Genomic DNA, 12,726 nt, shown 5'->3' on the forward strand with positions numbered 1-12,726 from the left:
CTTTAGGGACACTCCCCTTCCCTTGGATCTGGCTGTGACTAATTATTGTTTTAGAGACACAGTTAACAACTGTCTGGCCATCACCTGATGGTCGCCTGATATTATTCCTGGTTGTTGGGAGGAGGCCCTCTCCTGCCCCACTCATGTCTGCCAGGCTACCTATTGTAACAATTTATTTGGGGAGCTAAAAAAATTCAAACAATTGAACTCAAGAAGATAGAGACTACATTGCTGATTACTAAAGGCTGGGAAGGGTAGTTGGCAAGGGAGCACTGGAGATAGTTAATGGGTACAGAAATATAGTTAGATAGTAGAAATATGATTTAGTATTTGATAGCACAGCTGGTGACTATAGTCAACGATAATTTAAAGATTATACTTAGATTTTTTGGTAGGACAAAGTAAGGATAAATGCTTGAAGTGTAAACCGGATACCTCATTTACCCTGCTGTGATTATTGTGCATTGTATGCCTGTATCAAAATATCTCATGCACCATATAAATATGTACACATGCTGTGTAGCTATACAAATTTTTTTAAAAAAAAAGGAAGGAAGGAAGGAGGGAAGGAAGAAAGGAAGGAGAGAGAAAACAGAGAAAAGGAGAAAAAAAGTGTGACAAGAAAGTTTGTCAGTCTTGGCTTAGGCTTATAACAGAAAAGAAAGACTTCTCAACTGGAATTTCACAACCATAAAGCTGTTCATATTAAGCAGTAGAGTTAGAATTTGTGTTCTCTACACAATCCAGGGAGTCCCCTCAAAACATAACATTAAAAATGGTTACAATTTGGTTCTACTTCAAGGATACTTAGCAAAAACAAAAACAAAACTCTTTGAAGGAACATGCCCTTAAACAAAACTTTCATGAATTCCGACAAATAAAATCTTACCTTAGAAGCATGCACATGTATTCATTCCCAGACATTGTACTTGGTATTAGGGATGTAGTGAAGTTGAAATTTTCTTCTGAAGGTTTGAGTCTAATTCTGCTGAAATGAATTGACAATCAACAGATTAACAAGAGAAAAGACATACAAATGTATTCATGTGCACATGGACACAAACGTCCAACAAATATGAAACTCAAAGAAAGGCCAGGTGGTCGATGCTTAAATACCTTCTTCTAGTAATACAGAACAGCTGGGCTCTTTGCTAAGCCCCACCCTCACACCTGGAACCTTGACCCTAAGTGAAAACAGCTGATCCCATTTTTTACCCAAATGATTTCCTTTTGGCCTGCCACGCCCCATCCTGTTCCAGTAAAAAGACTTCAGCTGGCAGAGCCCCACAAGCCGTTGAGCGTCTGAGATACAAGCTGCTGGGCATTGCGGTGTACAAGCGGCTGAGCATCAGAAACTATGGATAAACGTGAGTAACTTCATACAATGAAGCTTCAGGAAAAGATCACCTTCCTCCCACACACACCATCCATCCTCTTTCCAACTTCCATCCCACTGAGAGCCGTCACGCAGTAAAATCTTCTGCATACACTAACCTTCAGTTCGTCCTTGTGACCTGATTCTCCCTGGACACGGAACAAGAACCCAGGCACACAGAGGGCAGGGGCATGGATGTGCTGCAGGGCTCTGTGTGGACAGAGCCTGCCTTTGCACTCACTTGCTCACATGTTCCCACTCTCAAGGAGTGGCCTGTGGTGGGCTAAGTGAAATGAGCCACTCCAGTTCCCACCCATGAAAGGGGTTAAGGTCAAGAGAGCAACCCCATCTCATCGAAAGAGAGGAAAGTTGTAACTGATTTTAGAGGAAAAGTACATGATTTCCAGGGGAATTGAATGAATTTTAAGGCAGACATTATCTGGTAAATGATTGTCTTTGAAATCTAAATGATCCAGAGAGACAGACAAGATCTTGTGACAAAGTCTATCTAGAAGCAGTTACATTCCTTAGTAGTCTACCTGTGATAACGAAATTTCAGGGAGAACATCGAAAGCCATTTCATTGCTTTGGTGAGTATGGTCATAAGGCAGATAAGGAAATTTCAGAGAAAAATTCAGCCCTGAGTAGGGGCAGGGGAGAAAAAGGAGGGATCAGGAAGTCATTGATTCTAAGGCAGCCTCTAAGGTGTTCCTATTTTAGTTCAAAGTTCTCAGCAAGCCAAAGTGCCAGACTTTGGGGATATTGTTTTCAGAGCTCCAACAGAGACATACAGTGCACAAAAGCAGGCATAAATCAGTCCTCATAGAGTAAACTGACCTTTTATTTTAAAATAGTTACTGTAGACTTTGTGTCCAAAGTAGATTGAAGAGAAGTAAGACAAGAAAAGAAATGAATTAGGGACTATTGCAATCATCCAAAAGAGAGAAGACAGTTGCTTGGACAAGGATGGTAAGAGTGGAACTTAAAAAAAAACTTGAAAATAGAGACAATAAGATTACTTCCAGATTGCATGTGGGGCCTAAGAAAAAAAAAATTATCAAAGATAAAATTAAGATTTTTAACTTGAACAAAAAGGCACAAAGGATTGAGTAACCGTTAACTTAAGATGTAAAAGACAGAGAAATAAGTAGATTTAAGGGGAATAAAACTGACTTTTAGAAATATTATGTTTGAGATGATAAGCATTATAAATGTTGTATGTTGAAAATCATTTGGAAATGAAAATTTAGACTTAGAGTCGAAGTCTTGGCTAAAGATAAAAATTTAAAATTTATTGGTACATAAGGAATATTTAAAATGTGAATAAAGCTATCTAGAAAAGAAAAAAATTAAGGCAGGGTAAATAAAAGACTAACTTCCAATGAGTAGCCAGTAAGAAAAAGATCAAGAGAAAGTTATCAACTACAGCCAATCTGCTAATAAGCCAACTTATAATGGTGGCAGATCATTGGATTTAGCAACATGAAGATAATTGATGATCTTCATAAGAGCAGTTTCATTAGATTAAAGGGAGAAAAAATCCTTACTAAGATCTGAAATGATTTGGAGGTGAATGAAAATATTAAATGTAGAAAAACCTTTCAAGCTTTTACTAACCTTATACTGAAAGAGAAACAGAAGCTTTTACTAAACTTTTACTAAAAGAGAAACAGAAATGGGGCAATAGCTGGAGAGAATGTGTATCAAAGTGAAATCATCAGGAATAAAGTTTAAAAAAATCAGTTAGGAAAAAAATTAACCAGGTTCGCAGCACAGTCTGCAGCAATCATTAAATCAACTTGTTCTTTGGGTCACATCCTTGTAGCTAATTGCTGCTTACTGCCCCAGGATAACGTAGCCCTTGTCACAAGAGCTATTCTGTTCCTATTGTTTTAGAGATAAACTCTAAGACACTGTGAGATCATATGGTTTGCATTTGAATTTCTACTTTTGGTTCTACATATCAATAAAACTACTGATGAAGGACTGAGCAAGGAGCTAAATTATGGAAGAATGTAATTTCTGTATCCATCTCCCTTATCCTGACCTCTTGACCACTCCAATTTTCCAGACTCTTGCTTATTATCACTCCCCTTGAAATCTCTTACCAAGAACCCCTTGAGGAGATGTATTTGGGGTTTGAGGATTTCTCCCATGTCCTCACTCAGTGGCCTTGCAATTAATAACTCTTTCTTTCTTGCAAACCTCACTGTCTCATTGTGTTGGTCTGTTGTTGCACAGTGGTCATATGAGCCTGGCAGTCCTATTACAAAAAAAAAAAAAAAAAAGCCTTTTTTTTTTTTTTTGAGACAGAGCTTCATTGTTGTTGCCCAGGCTGGATTGCAGTGGTGTAATTTCAGCTCACCAAAACCTCTGCCTTCCAGGTTCAAGCAATTCTCCTGCTCAGCCTCCCAAGGGATTACAGGCATGTACCACCATGCCCAGCTAATTTTGTATTTTTAGTAGAGATGGGATTTCTTGATGTTAGGTAGGCTGGTCTCAAACTCCAAGCCTCAAGTGATCTGCCCACCTTAGCCTCCCAAAGTGCTGAAAATACAGGGATGAGCCACTGTGCCCAGCTGAGACCCCTTCTTATAACAAGATAAATTATACGATGTTTCTATGTTGGTAGAATGCTCTCATAGGTGAAGGAAAACCAGTTAATCACAATCAAAAGGAACAATTACTAGGGCCATATTGTTGAGTAGGTAAAAAAGGAAGGAGATTCCATTGACCAACTGAAAGGGTTGGTCTTAGTGAGGAGCATGAATCATTAAATTATAATGTGAGGAGGAAAGACCATATTATATTGAAATAAACTAAAATACTTCACCCTAAAATATAATTCCTTGACTTATTTTGAGATGACTGTTCAAACATGCCGACAAACAGAATAGCCCTTCAAAGCTGTCTTTTATGGAAGAGATTTGTGTCTGTAGAGAAAATCTGCATTGATGCAGTAAGGCTTTCTCGGAGGCATTGCCTAGATATGGAATAGATCAACTGGTATTTGTTACCTCAAAAGGCCTGAAAGAAATATTTAGCATTTATTCTCTGAGGGCTGCTACTTGTGAGGTTTTATCTGCATAACAAGACCACCTTTGCCAGCCCACCCTCTTCTTCCCTTCCTATAACCTGTTTTACCACCATATAAACTGTTTTGCTATGATTCAATCCCCTATTTTTTATGTAACCTCAAGACATTATAAAAGCCTCAACTATCCACCCATTTTCTGAGCTCTTTATAAGTTCCCCACGTACATTAGTAAACTTGTATGCTTTTTCTCCTATTAATATACTTTTTCTCAGTTGATTTTTCAGAGAACCTTCAGAGAGTAGAGGGGAAGTTTTCCTTTAGCCCCTGTGAGGGTGATGAGGTTGCAGAAACATGTTACAAACATCTATTTATTTAGGTCTTTATGATGTGGAATGATCGTAGAAGTCAGTATAACAAAACAGGAAGTTGAAAATTTACAGAAATCAGTATAACAAGACAGGAAGTTGAAAATTTACAAAGTGATAGTTTTAGAACAGAGTAATTGAAATCAAGTTTATAGAATTCTTGTAACTTCTATTAATAATGAAATCTGATGTATGTTCATGAGACAAAGTTCGATGGAAGATGAAATCAGTGCAAAAGAGGAAGTCAAGAACTTAGGGTACAGAATATTGGCAGAATCATCAACGAAATAGCAAAATCATGAAGAATAGCAACAGAAAAAGTGATAGAGAAACAAAGAGTTAAGTTATTCAATAAACGCTGAATAATAGCTTCACATAGCAGCAAATGAAAGTACTGGGTTATAGAATTGCCAGATAAAGTACAGGACACAAAATTATCTCATTTATTTGAAATTCAAATTTAACTGTGTGTCCTATGATTTGATTCCCTGAACCTTCCAACCTTTACTGAGTGGTACAATCTGATAATATAAGATTCAAGCTTGGAGTATTTAGATGAGAGAAAATATGAATGATATGTAAGCAGTTTAAGACAGAATATCTCACCACAAAATATGCCTTGTTGGCATAAAAATTATTTTGAGTTGATTATTTTGAGAAACTGCAGACATGGAAGTTCTGAAAACAGATGTCACCCTTTATAAGTTGCCCTTTTATAAGGAAAATCTGCGTCTATAAAGGATATCTCTATTTGTAAGGGCGTCTCCCTCTCCATCTCAGGGATAAAAGTATGACTCTAAGACACTAGATAACTCTTATCAATGGAGAAGGCACCAACTTAAATCTGCAAAACAAACCTCACTGTTGTTTCCTGTGCTTTTTCTGGTCACCTCTTTATTACTGCCCTCTTAATATCCTTTTTTCTTTGTTTCAGTTGAAGACGGTATTTAAGGCTACATTCTTAGTCACCTGTGAGATTTACTCATTTTTCTGAATATCTCCTATGTATATATGAAGTATACACGTTTATAAATTTCTGTTATTTTTTCTCTCTTACTGATCTGTGCCTTGTTACAGGGGTCTGTCCCAACTTAAAACTCAGAAAGGATAGAGGGAAAATTATTTTTCCTCTCCTGTAGCAGCCATAAGAATCAAAGAGGAAAATTCCTTTACTTCTGATTCAGTACTTTATTGAGCAAGAAGGTCAAGATCATCTTCAGAGAAAAATTCCATGAAGTAGAAAATCTGGGGAATGATAAACCATGAGTTCTAGACATTAGAGTTGAAGAGTGTACAGGGTTGAAAAGAGATGGAGGATAAAGTTAGTAACAAAGGGGTTATCTTGAGAAAAAGAGATTTGAATCTAGGGAATTACCTTAGCATACTTGTGAGTTTTGTGGTGACAGATACAAATGAGATTATAGGGCACAATGGTACTTTTCAGGTGGGTCTCCAGAAGCTAGTGAGACTATGATATTTGAGGTGGGAAGGGGGGATTTTTCCAATACTATGTACTGTTCTGGGGTATGTCTTCTCTTCTGCCAGGGAGGATGTGAAAATTGGGTAGAAGATAAAACTCCTGAGCTCTGGCTCTTACCAATAAAGATGTGGAAGTGAAGGAGTGGGTGATCCAGATGAAGTCATGAAATAGAAAACAATATAACCAGGCTGTCCCCAGGAATCAGCTTATTCTGGTAGTAAGAAAGAATTGATATATTTGGAATAAATGGATAATTGTATAGTTTGTTAGTGAGAAATAAAAATGAAATTCTATACCCTGCAACTGACTTAATGGATCCCCTCTTGGCCAAGGGGACTCCAGAGTAACCTTGAAAACTAAGTTATTGGCCGTGACAGCAGGGGAGGTCAGACATGCCTGTAACAACACCCGCTCCCTCACTAAGTGCTATTAGAATTTCTTTCTTAAAAGCTAAACAGAACCCTTTCAAAAGATTCCACACCTGATTGCTGCCCTTCTGATTTGTGATTTCAACAAAACAACAAACCAGCGTTTCTTCATGAGAAATGCCCACCAACCATGGAGTGATTCTGGCCAGTCCACAAAGGAAGTACAGTAAGGGCTTTTGTGTTCTCTGCTTTATCTTTTGACATCAGAGAGCTGAAAATTTTAGCCTCAGATTATGTTAATGCTGCCATTTTTTTAAATGGGATACATGAAGGGGCATGAGGCTAAATTGTGCATGCGCTTCTTCTTTCATAAATACTCATCACTGTTCCTATAGCTTACTCAATATGTACATTTTCCCACCCTGCCCAGCCTAAAATTTCTGTCCCCTTTCCCCTATCCAGCATAAAATTCCTATCCCCCTTTCCCTTCCCTTGATGTGTCTGTTGCCATGTATATTGCACATTTCATCGTTTACAGTATCATATTCAGCTAAAACCAAAATAAAGAATCCTGCTTAAGCATATTTGATTCTGTGAGCAAATTTTGTCTAGAATTATATTACTTGTTGAATTATGCCTTCCAAAATAGATTTTTAATTAAATTTTTATTATTATAGATGATTATACCTAAGCCATTGATAATCTTTGTTACTTATGGAAAGATACATAAAATTATCGGCCATATGAATTATTATTAAATAGATTTGCTGTAAAATTGAAGATGTTTATTGACCTAAAGAGTAATAAATTAAGTGAATTAAAGTTTTCTGGCCTCCAGGGCAGGGGCTGGAAGATGTTTTCTGCAAAGGTTTGGATAGTTAACATTTTTGGCTTTGTGGACCATAAGCTTTCTCTGCCAACTACTCAGCTCTGCTGTTACGGCATGAGAGCAGCAAGAGACAACACTTAAAGAAGGAGGGTGGCCAGATTTGGCTCCATTGTGAGCTGTACTTTTCAGATCCTGCACTTAGGTATGATTTTTATTTACTTAGGTTTATTGTAGGTGCTGCTTGCTTTCATTTTAACACTGAAATCTCCATAGCATTAGGGTAAAGCCCAAAATGGCAGTACCTAATATTGAAATGATTAAGGATTGTAAAATGATTTAATAGATGTCAATTAGACTCTGGTTTTGCCTCTAGGCATGGTGGGTTGTATTTTTGAGAACTATACCTCCTGATGGAAAAGTGTTCTTAGTAACTGAGCTCAGGTATTTTGATCATGGTTAATTTGCAACAGTCCTTAAAATAGCCTGGCAGTCAAAAACCAATTGAAAATCCTCCAAAATAGCTTCTAAAGATACCTTTCCGACTTGTTTCTCTGTTCAAATGTCTCCTCAGTAAGGTCTTCTTCTTGATTTCCCAGTACAAAATTGCAATACCCTCAGGAACTCTTTGACACTCCCTCTTCCCTGATTTATGTTTCCAAACGATTTATTAAACTACATATGTTTTGTTTCACCATCTACCTTTTAGTTTCTGTCTTCTCCTACTTGAATGCAAGTTATACAAAGAGAAGAATTTTCATGTTTTTTTTTTTTTTTTTTGCTCACTGTTGTATTCTCAGTATTGAGAAATGCCCATGAAATACAGTAGACATTCAATAAATGTCTGTTACATAAATGAATGTTTATTGATACATATGTTAATATTAGCCAGATGTAATCATCTTGGAAAGTACTCAAAGAGATTGTACTCTTTGATGTAAAAAAGAAAATAAAGTAATAAATGTATTGCTAGTAATAAATTCAATAAGGCTTGAATTACGGTTTTAGTGTGTGTCTTAGAGTAAGTCAGTGAACCTCTTCTTGGCGGCATCTAACCTTCCGCAACTATGAAATGAAAGTGTTAGACCACAGTGTCTAGTGGTGTGTTCTCACTGGTTTCCATTGCTTTTACTCTTATCACCAGATCGATACCATCCAACTGGTCCCCCAACTGGATAAAAGCTAAGCAGAGATCTTAATACTACATTAGTGGAAGGAAAAAAAAAAGTAGCCTCTACCATTCTGACTGTCAATCACCTCCAAGGCTATGGAAATAATCCCGAGTACCAAGTTCAGTAAGAAACAAATCTAGGACAAATTTGAGACAGACAGATGGGAAGGGCTCCCCGGCAAACCTCGAGCTGGCCTGCACACTGGGAAGAATGCACACCAGAGCGGAGCCACGAAAGTTTGTGCATTTGCAGCAGGGAGGAGCCTGGCCTCTCCTTTTCCTGGGTGGAACCTGAGATTCAAACTGCAAGGCAGGAAGCACACCAGCAGGGATTCTGGCTTTGTGGAAAGTCCCTATTTTCCTTCTTTTCCCTTTCTGCCCAATAAAACCCTTCAAATGGTCTGTGAGCCTTCATTTTCACGGCCATGAGAAAAAGTGCTGCAACATTTTTGGCACCCAACGTGGGGCTTGAGAAGTGGTCAGTGAAATGGGGACTCTCGCCGTGGTTTCTAAGCCTTTTCATCCTCAGACTTTTGAGCTTACAGGAAACTGCACCTCCTCCGCCATTGTTCCCAGGTGTTGGGAAGGTCGATCGGCCTTCACCACCATGGCCTTTTCTTTTCTTTTTCAGGACAGGCCAGTGAGCAGTGGCTCCCCTTACTCTCCCCTCCCTTCCAAGACTGTGATGCATAACCCAAGTGCCCCACATTACTGGTCCCCACTGTGGGCCACAGGAGCCTTTCCCTTCTCCAGCCAAGGGGTTTTACTCCATCAGACTGTAATTAAGCTTTTCGCCTGGTGCAGGAACCAGTTGCATAAGAATAAGAGGTTCTTCCTAGTCATTTTTCAACTGTTTCTTTTATTTCCCCTTCTCTATCCCATCAGCAGGTAACTTTTAAAGTTTGTTTGTTTGTTTGTTTTCCTTTTGGAAAGGAAAGACTAGGAATGGTAAGGAATGGTAGACTAGGAATGGTAAGGATCACTGTTTATATTCTCTGTAAAGTTTTGGTTGTGGAAAAAGGATCTTATGGGGACTGGCTTTTCTTCTGTCTATGTAGTTAAATGTGTGTGTATGTGTCTGTAAAAGAGCATTAATTTGACCACAAGAAAGACAAGCACTTGAATCAAATTTTTTTAAAGGAAAGATAAAAGCTGTGATACCTTTCAGTTCATGTGACTTTAATCTTTAAGAAATAAAAACAGCCCAAAATACTATTGGTAAATTGCAAGTGTCATTAAAGTATAATGTATTTTTTTTTTCCGCTTCAAACCCACATCTCTTTAATCATCCTTTTGAGGACACAGCAATGACCAGAGGGGGCTGGGAAGGGCAAGCACTACTCTGTAGGCACGGGATCCTCGGCGACAGGAGGCCACAGTAACTCCTGGAAGTTTTGGGTGTTCCTGGCCCTGAGGGCCCGCAGCCTCCCGGTCATCTCCCGATGCATCTGCTCCACCTGCTCTCGCAGGGCACGCCGCCGCCCGGCCGCATCCTCCTGGTGGTGCAGAGTGCTGAGCGTCCACGGCTCAGTGGGACCGGAGGGCAGCAACTGGCATATCCGCCCCTCCCGGCCCGCCCGAGTCACTGCCAGAGTGCGGTGCGCGCACTTCAAAGGGACCTGAGCGCGCCAAGCTCGACCCCAGCCCCGCTCAGGCTCCTTGTGGCTGCTTTCTGGGGGTCTTGCCTGTGAAGGGAGTTGAGCCGCGCTGGGCGGGAGCCCCAGGGGATGCACCCGGCAGTGGCGGTTCCTGGCAATGTGGAGGCATTCCAGGACCTGCAGAGGCGGCCGTCAGCGTCCGACCGCCCTTGGTGCCCCGCCCGCCCCAGGCAGGCCCAGATCCCCCGCGTATAATGTCATTAAAGTATAATTCAGGTAAACTAAATTATGCAGGTCAGATGCAAAGTTTGCTAAGTGTTTAAGGTTATAAACTGCTTCTCTGGGTTTTGAGAACTTTTCAATTTTCCAGCTTCACAATTGGTAAGACCTGGGGACATTTGGAACTAACCATGCTCTTAATTATGCAGAAAGAAGGCAAATCTTGGTTTCACCTAGCACACAATTAAAACAACTTACCAAGTTTTACATTAAAGTTAAAAATTTCTAGGTATTATCATTGTAACATGTAATTGAGACTACTGGAAATAGATTTACATACAAGTTGTGTAAGAACAATAAAATGTGTGTGTGTGTATATGTTTTGTAAAAGGTTATAAGAAGGCATGAAAATGTAATTTTTTTCTTTTCTTTTTTTTCTTTTTTTTTTTTTTTGCCTAGGGTTAAAGAACTGTTTTAAGTCAAATAAGATAAAGCTGAAGGTTCAAACAAGTTGTGGCAAGACTGTGAAAATTAATCTTGCAGAAGAGATTCTTTGTGTGGCTATATTGACTAAATTCAAAAAAGCTATTATATGGTTTTTCTGTAAATTGAGCATTGAAACAAAAGCACAGCAAGGTTTTCTCAATGCTCTAATCTGCTCTTTGGCAACATTTGTAAAGGTTATAAAAGGTTTTTGCTTCTTTAAATTTCTGAGTCATCACTTTGGAAAAATAAAATAGTCTGGAATTCTATTTCATAATATCAACTGTTTTAAACTTTGAACATATTTAACAGCCTTCCCAAAATCATACTTCAGCTTCAAAATTCTTTTTCCTGATGTCTGATTTTTTGGATACTTCAGAGGGCCCCTGAAACATCCAGAAAAGAGACTAAAAGGATTATTTAACATGTTCAGGTACATGGAAATGCCAAAATGATGTTCAATCTTCTTTAGGTTATATTTTGGTAAATAACACTAACATATATTCCAAAATTTTATGGGATTTCTAAAATTGTAATGTCTAAGTATATGGTATGAATCATAATTAAGAGTTTTATGTTAAGTTATCGTAAATCAGGGGGATAATCAAACTTCTTTGTCAATGGCATATCTAAGTATAACTACCCTGGAAATTTTGTTATTTGCACACCATTGTTGTCTTCTTTGCATATTTTTCAAAAGATGGTTTCTAGTAAGCTATAGAACTATAACAGGTGCTCTCAAATACAGGCTTCCGATGACTATGGAGACTAACACTGGAATTAAAAAAATGTACTGGACTCATGAAGAGCTGAAATGCTCGTGAATATCAAGCAAAACAAGAGTTAACTAAATGAACTGAACTCAGAAAACTGAAGCAAGCTTTTGACTTTTCCTTGGAATATTGCTGATCCTTGTTTTTTGTTTTTGTTTTTGTTCTTTGTAGAGTCAAGGAACTTACTTTGAACTATTTACAGCCTTTAATAATTGAGTAAGATACACTCCTGTGATCAAGATTTGGAGCATGTTAGTTACTCTCTGCCTGGTTCCTCTAGAATTTGGAAACTATCTGTGAGCATTCTTAACTTATAGCAATATCATTGTTTGCATTAGTGCAATAAGAATTCATTTTTTGTTTGCAACAGGATGCAATTGGGAAAACTGGGTATTTTACCCAGGCTTTGACTGGAAGAGTATACTTCCCTTTAAGGAGTCAGTCTCAACTGCAGAGCTGATAAAAGCCCCATAGAAGACTGACATTATACCCTCATCTACACAGTCCCTGTACAGGGTTTCTGACCTGTGGTCAGTAAAGAATGTCACTTTATAACAGCTTTCACCTTACCATTTGGCTTATGATAAGGAAATCAAGTTTATCTTGGGACCTTAAGAGGAGAGGATCCCCCAACTCATAGGTCAGAGAATACAAACCCATGGCTGGTCTCAGCTTTATGAGGTCTTATCTAGACTGTGATGGTAGATCCATGGACTCACATATGTGATAAAATTACTCACAGAATGAAATAGACAAACACAAGTAAAATTGGAGAAATAAAAAAAAATTGGTAGGTGATATAAATGTTGATATTCTGGCTGTGATATTGTACTATAATTTTGCAAGCTGCTATTAGTGAGGGAAACTGAGTAAGAGGTGCATTGAATCTCTCTAACTGTCTATATAATTACAACTGTATGTGAACTCACAATAATATCCAGGTTTTAAAAAGCACATTTAATGCCATAATTATTTGTTTTTTATAACCCAAAATTGCCAACTTTGGGGACATATTATGGCAAGTATTTGAA

At 38.4% G+C, this 12,726-nt stretch overlaps 2 long non-coding RNA genes across 3 annotated transcripts in view; one reads left to right on the forward strand and one right to left on the reverse strand.

Annotated features, from left to right (window-relative positions):
- LOC141582025 (uncharacterized) overlaps positions 1-1,608 on the reverse strand; it is a 50,051-nt gene extending 48,443 nt beyond the window's left edge. The window contains exons 1-2 of one of the 2 annotated variants that reach the window (XR_012514865.1): positions 1,495-1,608; positions 890-985 (exon numbers count right to left, since the gene is read on the reverse strand). This is a non-coding gene — a long non-coding RNA (uncharacterized LOC141582025). Of the gene's footprint in view, positions 1-889; positions 1,066-1,494 lie in introns of those variants that run through there. The other variant, XR_012514864.1, reaches the window with a different exon arrangement.
- LOC141582026 (uncharacterized) overlaps positions 1,301-12,726 on the forward strand; it is a 124,637-nt gene continuing 113,211 nt past the window's right edge. Inside the window, exon 1 of the long non-coding RNA XR_012514866.1 lies at positions 1,301-1,367. This is a non-coding gene — a long non-coding RNA (uncharacterized LOC141582026). The remainder of the gene's footprint in view (positions 1,368-12,726) is intronic.

This window comes from Saimiri boliviensis, chromosome 18 (genome assembly GCF_048565385.1).
Source record: "Saimiri boliviensis isolate mSaiBol1 chromosome 18, mSaiBol1.pri, whole genome shotgun sequence".
In the NCBI taxonomy this organism is placed as follows: domain Eukaryota; kingdom Metazoa; phylum Chordata; class Mammalia; order Primates; family Cebidae; genus Saimiri; species Saimiri boliviensis.